Genomic DNA, 14,307 nt, shown 5'->3' on the forward strand with positions numbered 1-14,307 from the left:
TTTGACCCCAAAGCAGAGCTTGTGGACACACTCCGGAATGACACAATGGGGACCAACCCCTTTTTTCCAGACAGGACAAGTACAACCTTCACTACATCCCACAGATGTAGTGAAGGTTGTAGGTGTCCTGTCTCATGGACAGGCAAGTGTAAAGAGAGGATTCTCAATAAATAAAGAGCTAATTATAGAGAATCAGAAGGAATTGTCTCTGGTAGCTCAAAGGTTCATTGTTGACCATGTCAGGTCTGTTGGGAGGATTATCAAAGGTAGCCATCACAAAACAGCTGCTTCTGTCAGCAGGAGGAGCCAGGCAAATATATCATGGCTACCTTGATGAACAAAAAAAAGTGTTAACAGGATGCTGTCGACTTAAAGCGGAAGGAGCTTAGTGACGAACTCCAAGGTCTGAAAAAGAGGGCCACCATGGAGACAAATGTGTGCAGATGAATTGTCAGAAAGCATAAAAAAACAAGTTGTCTTCTTCTCGTTCATTTCCAAGTCAAACAGTTTCCGTCAGACAGCAAAGGAAAAAAGAGCTACTCTGTTCAACATTGACAAGCAAATTGATGAAAAGCTTGCAGAAATTAAAGTGTGTGTGTGTTTAAAAAGGGAAGGTTATGTCCTCCATATGCATGAGAAACTTAAGTGGGGTTAAAAAAAGATTAAACTGTTAGTTGTGCATTCACTATTCAATTTCCACTACTGCCCAATTAGTTGTTAATTTGCAGTTGCTGTTTTTTTTCAGGACACTATGATATACATGTGTTTTACCCTGTGTCCTTCAAAGATCTTGCTTTGTGTGTGTGTAAATAAATGTTTATTTTGTATTGAACCACAAATTGTCCATTTTATTGTTAAACCTCTGAGGGTAAACTTGTACACATATTTTTATTCTTATAATGTCGACTAACATTTTCAGGAATACATAGTCATGGAAATGTGCTGAAAAGTCATGGAAAAGTATTGATTAAAATGTGTATGAACCCGGTATATTTATCTTATTGTTTACGAGATTTATCTTTAACCTCACTCCTGAATTACTTGATTTTATTAAAACGATATTTCACCGCTGGAAAGCTGAATATAACTTTAAATTGGGTCACTTATGTAATATAAATGTGAAAAAAAATTTGAAATTGGTGCCTTCTAGGCCGAGAAAAGCCAGGAAATGTGTTTTTTGGCTCATGTGGATGAAAGACACCAAATCCCAGAATGCACTTACTTTCGCTGCTCTGAGTCCACTCCCAAGCCATGCCTACGGTGGCCCTGAAATGCAAATCACAACAGCAAATAGAAAAACGCAACAGCAAATCATAAAACGTAACGGCAAATAGGAAAACACGACGGCAAATAGGAAAACACGACAGCATTAACTTCTACCGGAAAAGGTAGGGCCTATCCAGCAGAGGACCCTCCTATTGGACAGATGGACTGTCTGTCTTTTAACAGGAAGGAGAGGTGAAAAACACGGAAAAGCGCCTACTTTTAACAGAGAGACAGTCCGTCTGTCCAATCAGGAGGCTCCGTCCTCTGCTAGATAGGCCCTACCTTTTTCCGGTAGAAGTTAATGCCGTTTTTGTTTTCCTGTTTGCTATCATGTTTTCCTATTTGCTGTTGTGATTTGCACTTCAGGGCCACCGTACCTGCCTACTGTTGACAGACAAACAGACAGTGAGATGGTCAACTCAATTCAACTGTGTTTTATTGTCATTTCAACCATATACACGAAACGTTTCACCATGGCTCAAGTGGTTACCCAATTCAAATATATAAAAACGACATACGTAAACACTACACTTATATGCTCCGTAAAGTTCAGCTAACACATAGCTACTAGCATTAGCGCTTGGTGGGCTGTATCACCGAGTATAAACACAGCCGTAAATTTGCGTGGAATGTAGAATGGTCGGCATCTAACAGTCAGAAACTCCACCAGCAGTTAGCAGTTAGTTGGCTACAAGCACCCCATTTCTGCAACAGTCCGCGTTAAAAAAGCCCACCTCCACTAGCTAGTCTTACCAGGTGACAGAGCAGCACTGTTGTTTCCACAACAACAAAAACACAGCAGTCTCTGAACTTGCGTTGGGAGTATTGTTGAAGTTGGATGTAGTCCAGTTTGTTGTCCAAAGAGACACTTGCAAGCAGGATTGATGGAACAGGTGGCCGGAGTATGAGCTAGGGACAGCCTCTGCGTTTCACCGCTGAGGATACCCCCTTACCGGTTAGCGGCATCGAGCAACACCGCAGGCTGATGTGCTGGTCTCAGTAGCAGGCGAAGCCTGTCAAGTATTCCGGCTAGCGGCACCACAGGCTGAGGTGCTGGTCTCCGTAGCAGGCAAAACTTGCGTCGTGTGTCAAGTATTCCTTCTTTAATAAAGTTTCAGGCTTATTCTCCGATCTATACCAATGTATCCCGGTGGTACATGTGTACGGTAGTTTGAATGCACATAATTGTTGTTCTAAAATTTCCTTCGGGATGAATAAATCTATATATCTGTTTCTGCTGAGAAGCTAGCGATGATTCAAGATGGCTGACACTCATTTTTACCTCTGCAATCTCTGGAAAAAGCCGACAGTCCAACCCACCTATGGGCTATGCGGAAGTAGCTCCAACTACTAGGCTGTAGTCCTTTGCCTCTGGGCAAACATCTTCCGATGACGCAAAAATCATTGTTTTACGCCATCGGAAGATTTTTTTCCAGACACACAATACAGTGATCTCTCCTCTTAGGAGTTCATGAGGGAGGGAAGCACGGTTATTCCAAAATACTATCGTGTTTCTGCTGATACAAAGTTTGAAGGGGTGATAGAATGCAAAACCGATTTTACCATGTCATAGGTAAAATCGCTCGGTGGGTAAATAGGACATACATAGAAGATCAAAATCCCATTGATACCCCTTTACTACGCAAATCTCACATTTGAAACTGCCACTGAAATCGGGCAAATCTCAACAAAGCTAAAAGTTGACGTAAGCATCTCAACTCCTAGTCTTTGTCACGCCGCAACATTTGCATAGGCTACACCACTGACCTGAGGTCCACTTAGTCTGAATCTTGCTAGGGTCATGCAGATCTCCAGAGATCCGCTATTTAGTGGGAATGCTGATTAAGCAGCATTCCCAATATTGTTATTTGGTTCTTTATTAGTGGGAATGCTGATTCAGCTTAATAAGGTAATGCAGTTCATCTTCCAATTGACAATTTTACATTTCAACTTCCAAGTTTTTCAGCACTGCAGTGCAATCCATTTGAGATTTTTTCAAACAATTTATTTCATATTTCCGCATTTTTAATCTGTTTCTCAAGCATTTGTAAGTCTTCCAGACTGAATCATAATTTCAGTTAGAAAATAAATTCTTTTATATATTAGTGGTGTTATTCAACTTTTTAATGAAATTTGTGTTAATTGAAACCATTCATACTTTTTCAACTATTCTCACTACTTCAACTTCTTCTTACTGATTTAAGCTATTTATCCAGTTTAGCTTTAGCAATTCAGCTATTCAGCATTCCCTACGCATTTTCTGCAGGAAATGCATTTTCTAGTTAGTGGGAGTCTTGTGTGAGGGTCTCATTGAACTCAGCATAGAGTTCCTTTTTTAATTGGTTATGGTTTGACCCTGCCCCCCTATGTTTAAGCCACGCCCCCATTTAAAAAAATGCTGACCCATCTAAGGTAGAGTCTTGTGTGAGGTATCATTGAACTCAGAAGAGAGTTCCTTTTTAATTGGTTATGGTTTGACCCGCCCCCTATAATTTAGCCACACCCTTTTTCACAGCTAATGAACTGTATAATGTAGAGTCTTATGTGAGGTATCACTGAATTCAGCAGGGAGTTCCCTTTTCATTGGTGACAATTTGCAGTGTCCGAGTGCTGCGCAAATGCACGGGTCGCAAGGGAGCAGCGTCCCGCCAGTAAATCCCCGACACGCGCAGAGGCGCGAGGTCCGATCCATTGCTGCTTGCAGCTTTAATTATTATTAAAAATGAATTGGCTTTTTTGAGGGGCTTAACATATTCAAAAACTCACCAAATTTGGCGGTCGCATCAAGTCTGGTGAACATTTACGTATTTTTAAGGGGTTCCGAATAGGCACACAAAAATGGCTCGCTAGCGCCCCCTACAAAGTTAAAAACTAGTCAGCAGATAGTTCCTTATTCATTGGTGATGGTTTGTACTGCCCCCTATGCTTAAGCCACGCCCCCTTTCATAACTGGTGACCCATTTAAGGTAGAATCTTATGTGAGGATTCAATGAACGCAGCAGAGACTCTTTAATTGGTAAAGGTTTGCCCCTTACTCCCCTATGCATTGGCCACGCCCCTGTCACAGCTAATGAACTGTGTGACGTAGAATCTTGTGTGAGGTATCATTGAACTCAGCAGGGAGTTCCCTTTCCATTGGTGATTTGCCTTGTCTGAGTGCCGCAAATGCACGGTCGCAAGGAGCGGCGAATGCCGGTAACCCCGACACTGCAGAGGAGCAAGGGTCCCGTCCCATTGCTGTTTGCAGCTTTAATAATAATAATAATTATTATTGCTGCAAATTAATTGGCTGAGGGCTTAACATATTCAAAAACTCACCAAAATTGGCAGTCGCATCAAGTCTGGTGAACATTTACGTATTTTAAGGGTTTCAGGAATAGGGCGCACAAAAAATGGCTCGCTAGCGCCCCCTACAAAGTTAAAAATAATTGAGCCCTGCAGTGCGTTTAACGTAGACTCACGAAAGTTGGTACACATATGTCACATGTCAAGTTGTACAAAAAATGTCATTGGAGCCATACCCTAAACCCAACAGGAAGTCCGCCATTTTGAATTCAAAGTTCGAAATGAGTGCGATTTTGACTATTTCCACATGTCGAATTTTAACAAACTCCTCCTGGAGATTTCATCCGATCATCTTGAATTTGGTCTGTGCCATCTTAAGACATTAAAAGATCAAAGTTGTAAAAGAAAAACTTTCCATCATAGGACGTGGCCGTGGCGGGGAAGCCATTTTTTTGCATTTCGCCATCAAAACAGGAAGTGGGTGTAACTTGAGTGTACATTGTCCAGTTGGCTCGAAACTTTTTCAGGATTCATAAGAGTCCAACCCTGAGGACAAATGAAGCCGATAATTACTTAAAGTCATAGCGCCCCCTAGTGGCAACAGGAAGTAGGCCTAAAAGTCAAGGTGTTATATTTTAAACGAACTCCTCCTAGAGATTTAATCTGGCGGACTTCAAGTTTGGTCTGTACCATCTCAACACCTTACAAATGAAAAGTTATTAAAAGAAAAACTTTTCGTCAAATGGTGTGGGCGTGGCAGCCATTTGGAGTGTTTAGCGATGAACAAAGAAATTGTTGTAACTTGAGTGTACATTGTCATATCTGCCCGAAATTTCTCACGATTCACATCTCATCACACATCTCTTAAATGTTTTTTTTGGGTCTACTGACTCTATGAAAGCGTATGTTTAGTAAACAAAAAGGTGATTGCAAAGTAGTAGTATCTCTTATTTTTGATTTTGAAAGAACTTCGCTTGTGAACGCTCCACCCTGACAGGTTGTCTACAATGGCACCAAAAGGTAGAGGAGGACTATGTTTCTCTATCTCAAGTCCGTGAGCTTATGGAACAACAAAAATTCTTTTATAAAGATCTGTTGGACCAACAGCAGCGGAACTATCAAAAACTTTTTAAAGATAACGATTAAAACAAACAAGAGATTGGATGAAATTACGAAAGTAGTAAGTGGATTACGTGAAAGCCTTCATTATACACAAAAAGATGTTGAACTACAGGCTGAGGAAAAAAAATCTGCCAGAGAGCGCTCAGAACTGAGATCTGATGTCACAACTATCAGTCAAAACATCCTCTCTTTACTGGGCAAGATGGACTACTTAGAGGGACAATCGCGAAAAAAACAACAGTGATTGATGGAGTACACGAGTCGGGAAATGAGTGCTGGGCAGAAACAGACAAAAGTACGTAAACTCCTCTCAGATAAGCTGCAGAGCTCGGGGATCGAGTTGGAACGTGCTCACAGAACCGGAGGGCCTGGCCCACAGAAGGACACTACCAGATCCAGACCGATAGTCGCCAAGTTCCTTAAATTCAAGGACAAAATTGCTGTCATGGATAGAGCAAAGAACCTAAAAGGATCAAATGTGTTCATCAACGAAGACTATCCGGAAGCAGTTCGCCAAAAAGCGCAAGGAGCTTTTACCGGAACTGAAAGCCGCACGGGAGCGCGGAGATGTTGCGTTTCTGCGATATGAAACTAATCGTTCGCCCAGCCTTCCAAAGAAAAAGACAAGCCCACTGACGGACCAAGCAGTTTATAAAGGTAGATTATATGTACCTACTGATTATAGTTGCCTGTTCCACAAAATCAACTGAACATGTCTATTAACAAATTACCTAAAGGCTTTGTATTTGCACACATTAACATCTGTAGCCTTAGAAATAAAACGTATGAACTCTCCCTCTTTTTGCAGTCTAATAAGGTTGATGTTTTGGCTGTTTCAGAGACTCATTTGGACTGTTCATTTGATGATTCAGAGGTGGCTTTGGATGGCTTTTCTGTGTATAGGAAGGATAGAAATAGGTTTGGTGGAGGGGTGGCAATCTTTATACGTGACCACTTTCCAGTAAAAACACGCCATGACCTTAACCTACATGACAGTGAGGCGATACGGCTTCAAGTGCAACTGCTGCACTTGAAGCCGATCTTGATTGGCTGCTGTTATAGGGATCCAAGCTCGACAATACAGCACTTGGACTGTTTATGTGCCATGTTGGATAGGGCTACAGAGGAAACTAGAGAATTGTACCTACTAGGTGACCTGAATATTGATTGGCTATCTGAGAATTGCCCGCTGAAGAATCAGCTCTTGTCTATGGTTAATACCTGCGGACTATCTCAATTAATATTTCAACCAACAAGAATTGCTGTTAATCACACTGAGGTCAAATCAACATGCATTGATCATATTTATACTAATGCTCCAGATATGTGCTACATACCTGTGTCTATTCCAGTGGGTTTCAGTGACCATAATGTTGTTGCTGTCTCTAGGAGAACGAAGTTGCCTAAAGCTAATGCAAAAATAATTTTTACTAGATCCTATACGGGAAAATTTTTGGTCAAGAGGCTTTTTCTTGGGGAACTTAATAGCATTCCTTGGGCGTATGTGATGTTGAGGAAGTTGAACTTGCTTTAAAAATTTTTCATGGACTATTTTATGATAATTGCTAATAGACATGCCCCTTTAAAGAAATTTACTGTTAAAGCCAAAAGTGCTCCGTGGATAAACGATTCATTAAAGAAACTAATGATTTTGAGAAATGATGCCAAGAATGTTGAAGATTATCGCAAATTAAGAAATCAGGTCTGCAAAATGAATAGAGAAAAAGGAGAACTTAACAGAATTTCTGAAAGTGGTCAATATAGTAAAAAAAATATGGAAAATTCTGAATGAAATCATGGATAAAAAAAACAGCTCAGACTTCTTCCTTTGTGGAACTAGATGGTGCATATTTAACCAAACCTCTTCATATTGCGAATTATTTTATTGACAAGACCTTCGAGCTCAGAGAAAACATGGGCACTACTGTTAAATAGAATTCAGAAGAGCTTATAAGAAATGGTTTCATGAGGGGGAGTGGTACAGGAAGTAGACCTAAACATCAAGGTGCTATACTTTAACTAACTCCTCCTAGAGATTTTATCCGATGGACTTCAAACTTGATCTGTACTATCTCAACCCCTCATAGATGAAGTTATTAAAAGAAAAAACTTATCGTCAGACGGTGTGGGCATGACGGCCATTTTGAGTGTTGAGCGATGAACAAAGAAGTTGTTGTAACTTGAGTGTACGTTGTCGTATCTGCCTGAAATTTCTCACAATTGACAAGGGTCCAGGCCTGAGGACATATACAGGCCAATATTGACTTTGTCATAGCGCCCCCCGCTGGCAACAAGAAATGCACCTTATATGACAAACATGATCCGATTTACATGAAACTTATGTGTGGTCTACATGCGATACTGAGCCGCCTCCTATACATTAACCACACCTACATATTCAGGCCACACCTCCTTTCATAACATTTGAACCATTTAAGGTACAGTCTTGTGAACACACACACACACACACACACACAGCTTTTCAAGTGAAGGAAACAATGTTTTCAGGCCACAATAAGCTGTTTTGGGACTAAATTCATTTGATTCTAACATAGAAACTGTCACGGTTTGTCAGGAATGGCTTGGACCCAAATGCAGTTTAGATGATAATTAAACAAAAATAAAGTACATACCAAAAGTGTCCAGAAAGCAACAGGCAAAAACTACTTCCAGAACAAACAGAACAGGATCTCAAGAACTGAAACTCAGAGACGAAAGGTAGAATCCAGACATGAACACACTCACAGAACACACAGCGCCAGACTACACAGTGAACAGGAACATAATGTTCCCACACAAGACAAAGAAAACACAGAGACTAAATACACCGGTTGACAAGGACTAAGAAGACACAGGTGACACAACAGGTGAAAAAAATCAGAGCAGAACAATCAAACAGGCGGGAAAAACAAAAGACAGGAAGTAAATTAGATAGGCCAAGGGAGACAAGACAGATTTCAAAATAAAACAGGAAACAGAACAAAATAATCATGACAGAAACATCTTTATAAGAGATTCTGTTAGAAAGTGGCTGCAAAGGTGTTTAAGTGATGTAAACCAGGTTTACCAATACGAGAAGCTGTTTGGGGCTCAATTCACATGACTGACATAGAAACATCTTTATGACAGATTCTGTTAGAAAATGGCTGCAAAGCTGTTTTTTCGTTATGGGAACAACTTTTTAGGCAGCATTAAGCTCTTTGGTGCTCAATTTACATGATTCTGAAAAACATTGTTATAAGAGATTCTGGTAGGGAAAAGAGCAACGCTTTTTAAGTGAAGGAAACAATGTTTTCAGGCCACAGAAGCTGTTTTTTGGCTAAATTCATATGATTCTGATATAGAAACATCTTTATAAGAGATTCTGTTAGAAAATGGCTGCAAAGCTGTTTAAGTGATGTAAACCAGGTTTACCAATACGAGAAGCTGTTCGAGAAGAGATTCTGGTAGGGAAAACAGCAAAGCTTTTTAAGTGAAGGAAACAATGTTTTCAGGCCACAGAAGCTGTTTTGTGGCTAAATTGATATGATTCTGACATATAAACTTCTTTATAAGAGATTCTGGTAAAAATGACTGCAAGCTGTTTTTAGTGATGGGAATAACGTTTTTCGGCTACATTAAGGTCTTTAGGGCTCAATTTACATGATTCTGATATAGAAACATCTCTATAAGAGATTCTGTTAGAAAATGGCTGCAACGCTGGTTAGTGATGGGAATAACGTTTTTCGGCTACATTAAGGTCTGTAGGGCTCAATTACATGATTCTGATATAGAAATATCTTTATAAGAGATTCTGTTAGAAAGTCGCTGCAAAGCTGTTTTTAGTGATGGGAATAACGTTTTTCGGCTACATTAAGGTCTTTAGGGCTCAATTTACATGATTCTGATATAGAAATATCTTTATAAGAGATTCTGTTAGAAAGTCGCTGCAAAGGTGTTTAAGTGATGTAAACCAGGTTTACGAATACGAGACGGTTTTTGGGGCTCAATTCACATGACTGACATAGAAACATCTTTATGACAGATTCTGTTAGAAAATGGCTGCAAAGCCACTTTTAGTTATAGGAACAACCTTTTTAGGCAGCAATAAGCACTTTGGTGCTCAATTTACATGATTCTGACAAACATTGTTATAAGAGATTCTGGTAGGGAAAACAGCAAAGCTTTTTAAGTGAAGGATACAATGTTTTCAGGCCACAGAAGCTGTTTTATGGCTAAATTCATATGATTTTGACATATAAACTTTATAAGAGATTCTGGTAAGAAATGACTGCAAAGCTGTTTTTAGTGATGGGAATAACGTTTTTCGGCTACATTAAAGTCTGTAGGGCTCAATTTACATGATTCTGACAAACATTGTTATAAGAGATTCTGGTAGGGAAAACAGCAAAGCTTTTTAAGTGAAGGAAACAATGTTTTCAGGCAACAGAAGCTGTTTTGTGGCTAAATTGATATCCATCCATCCATCTTCATCCGCTTATCCGGGGTCGGGTCGCGGGGGTAGCAGCTCCAGCAGGGGACCCCAAACTTCCCTTTCCCGGGCCACATTAACCAGCTCCGACTGGGGGGGATCCCGAGGCGTTCCCAGGCCAGGTTAGAGATATAATCCCTCCACCTAGTCCTGGGTCTCCCCCGAGGCCTCCTCCCAGCTGGGACGTGCCTGGAACACCTCCCTAGGGAGGCGCCCAGGGGCATCCTTACCAGATGCCCGAACCACCTCAACTGGCTCCTTTCGGCGCAAAGGAGCAGCGGCTCTACTCCGAGCTCCTCACGGATAACTGAGCTTCTCACCCTATCTCTAAGGGAGACGCCAGCTACCCTCCTGAGGAAACCCATTTTCGACGCTTGTACCCTGGATCTTGTTCTTTCGGTCATGACCCAGCCTTCATGACCATAGGTGAGGTAGGAACAAAAAACTGACCGGTAGATTGAGAGCTTTGCCTTCTGGCTCAGCTCTCTTTTCGTCTAACGGTGCGATAAATTGAATGTAATACCGCACCTGCTGTGCCGATTCTCCGACCAATCTCCCGCTCCATTGTCCCCTCACTCGCGAACAAGACCCCCAAGGTACTTGAACTCCTTCACTTGGGGGTAAGGACTCATTCCCTACCTGGAGAAGGCACTCCATCGGTTTCCTGCTGAGAACCATGGCCTCCGATTTAGAGGTGCTGATCCTCATCCCAGCCGCTTCACACTCGGCTGCGAACCGATCCAGTGAGTGCTGAAGGTCACAGGCCGATGATGCCATCAGGACCACATCATCTGCAAAAAGCAGCGATGAGATCCCCAGCCCACCGAACTGCAACCCCTCTCCACCCGACTACGCCTCGATATCCTGTCCATAAATACTACAAACAGGATTGGTGACAAAGCGCAGCCCTGGCGGAGGCCAACTCTCACCTGAAAGCGAGTCCGACTTACTGCCGAGAACCCGGACACAGCTCTCGCTTTGGTCGTACAGAGATTGGATGGCCCTGAGAAGGGACCCCCTCACCCCGTACTCCCGCAGCACCTCCCACAGTATCTCCCGGGGCACCCGGTCATACGCCTTCTCCAGATCCACAAAACACATGTAGACTGGTTGGGCATACTCCCAGGCTCCCTCAGGATCCTTGCAAGAGTAAAGATCTGGTCCGTTGTTCCACGACCAGGGACGGAATCCGCATTGTTCCTCTTCAACCTGAGATTCGACTATCGACCGAACCCTCCTTTCCAGCACCTTGGAGTAGACTTTACCGGGAGGCTGAGAAGTGTGATACCCCTGTAATTGGCACACACCCTCTGGTCCCCCCTTTTTTAAAAGGGGAACCACCACCCCGGTCTGCCACTCCTTAGGCACCGTCCCAGACTTCCACGCAATGTTGAAGAGGCGTGTCAACCAAGACAACCCCTCCACACCCAGAGCTTTAAGCATTTCTGGACGGATCTCATCAATTCCTGGGGCTTTGCCACTGTGGAGTTGTTTAACTACCTCAGCAACCTCCACCAGGGAAATTGATGCCAATCCCCCCCTCATCCTCCAGCTCTGCCTCTACCATAGACGGCGATTAGTCGGGTTTAGGAGTTCCTCAAAGTGCTCCTTCCACCGCCCTATTACCTCCTCAGTTGAGGTCAACAGCGTCCCATCCTTACTGTACACAGCTTGGATGGTTCCCCTTCCCCCCTCCTGAGGTGGCGAACGGTTTTCAGAAGCACCTTGGTGCCGACCGAAAGTCCTTCTCCATGTCTTCTCCGAACTTCTCCCACACACGCTGCTTTGCCTCTTTCACGGCAGAGGCTGCAGCCCCTTCGGGCCCTTCGGTACCTTGCAACTGCCTCCAGAGTCGTCTGGGATAACATATCCCGGAAAGACTCCTTCTTCAGTCGGACGGCTTCCCTGACCACCGGTGTCCACCACGGTGTTCGTGGGTTACCGCCCCTTGAGGCACCTAAGACCCTAAGACCACAGCTCCTCACCGCAGCTTCAGCAATGGAAACTTTGAACATTGTCCACTCGGGTTCAATGCCCCCAGCCTCCACAGGGATGCACGAAAAGCTCCGCCCGGAGGTGTGAGTTGAAAGTCTGTCGGACAGGGGCCTCCTCCAGACGTTCCCAATTTACCCGCACTACCCGTTTGGGCTTACCAGGTCTGTCAGAGTCTTCCCCCACCCCCTGACCCAACTCACCACCAGATGGTGATCGGTTGACAGCTCCGCCCCCTCTCTTCACCCGAGTGTCCAAAACATATGGCCTCAGATCAGATGAAAGCGATTATAAAATCGATCATTGACCTTTGGCCTAGGGTGCTCTGGTACCAAGTACACTTATGAGCATCCCTATGTTCGAACATGGTGTTCGTTATAGACAATCCATGACTAGCACAGAAGTCCAACAACAAACAACCACTCTGGTTTAGATCAGGGAGGCCGTTCCTCCCAATCACGCCTCTCCATGTGTCTCCATCATTACCCACGTGCGCGTTGAAGTCCCCCCAGCAGAACTATGGAGAATAAATTAATTGATATTGATAATTGATATGACTCTGACATATAAACTTTATAAGAGATTCTGGTAAGAAATGACTGCAAGCTGTTTTTAGTGATGGGAATAACGTTTTTCAGCTACATTAAAGGTCTTTAGGGCTCAATTTACATGATTCTGATATAGAAACATCTTTATAAGAGATTCTGTTAGAAAGTGGCTGCAAAGGTGTTTAAGTGATGTAAACCAGGTTTACCAATACGAGAAGCTGTTTGGGGCTCAATTCACATGACTGACATAGAAACATCTTTATGACAGATTCTGTTAGAAAATGGCTGCAAAGCCACTTTTAGTTATAGGAACAACCTTTTTAGGCAGCAATAAGCACTTTGGTGCTCAATTTACGTGATTCTGACAAACATTGTTATAATAGATTCTGGTAGGGAAAACAGCAAAGCTTTTTAAGTGAAGGAAACAATGTTTTTAGGCCACAGAAGCTGCTTTATGGCTAAATTGATATGATTCTGACATATAAACTTTATAAGGGATTCTCGTATGAAATGACTGCAAAGCTGTTTTTAGTGATGGGAATAACGTTTTTCGGCTACATTAAAGTCTGTAGGGCTCAATTTACATGATTCTGATATAGAAACATCTTTATAAGAGATTCTGTTAGAAAGTGGCTGCAAAGCCACTTTTAGTTATAGGAACAACCTTTTTAGGCAGCTATAAGCACTTTGGTGCTCAATTCACATGATTCTGATATAGAAATATCTCTATAAGAGATTCTGTTAGAAAGTGGCTGCAAAGGTGTTTAAGTGATGTAAACCAGGTTTACCAATACGAGAAGCTGTTTTGTGGCTAAATTCATATGATTCTGACATATAAACTTCTTTATAAGACATTCTGTTCGAAAATGTCTGCAACGCTGGTTAGTGATGGGAATAACGTTTTTCGGCTACATTAAAGTCTGTAGGGCTCAATTTACATGATTCTGATATAGAAATATCTTTATAAGAGATTCTGTTAGAAAATGGCTGCAAAGGTGTTTAAGTGATGTAAACCAGGTTTACCAATACGAGAAGCTGTTTGGGGCTCAATTCACATGACTGACATAGAAACATCTTTATGACAGATTCTGTTAGAAAATGGCTGCAAAGCCACTTTTAGTTATAGGAACAACCTTTTTAGGCAGCAATAAGCACTTTGGTGCTCAATTTACATGATTCTGACAAACATTGTTATAAGAGATTCTGGTAGGGAAAACAGCAAAGCTTTTTAAGTGAAGGAAACAATGTTTTCAGGCCACAGAAGCTGTTTTATGGCTAAATTCATATGATTTTGACATATAAACTTTATAAGAGATTCTGGCAAGAAATGACTGCAAAGCTGTTTTTAGTGATGGGAATAACGTTTTTCGGCTACATTAAGGTCTGTAGGGCTCAATTTACATGATTCTGACAAACACTGTTATAAGAGATTCTGGTAGGGAAAACAGCAAAGCTTTTTAAGTGAAGGAAACAATTTTTTCAGGCCACAGAAGCTGTTTTTTGGCTAAATTGATATCCATCCATCCATCCATCTTCATCCGCTTATCCGGGGTCGGGTCGCGGGGGTAGCAGCTCCAGCAGGGGACCCCAAACTTCCCTTTCCCGGGCCACATTAACCAGCTC

Source organism: Sander vitreus, unplaced genomic scaffold (assembly GCF_031162955.1).
Source record: "Sander vitreus isolate 19-12246 unplaced genomic scaffold, sanVit1 ctg475_0, whole genome shotgun sequence".
Classification (NCBI taxonomy): Eukaryota; Metazoa; Chordata; class Actinopteri; order Perciformes; family Percidae; genus Sander; species Sander vitreus.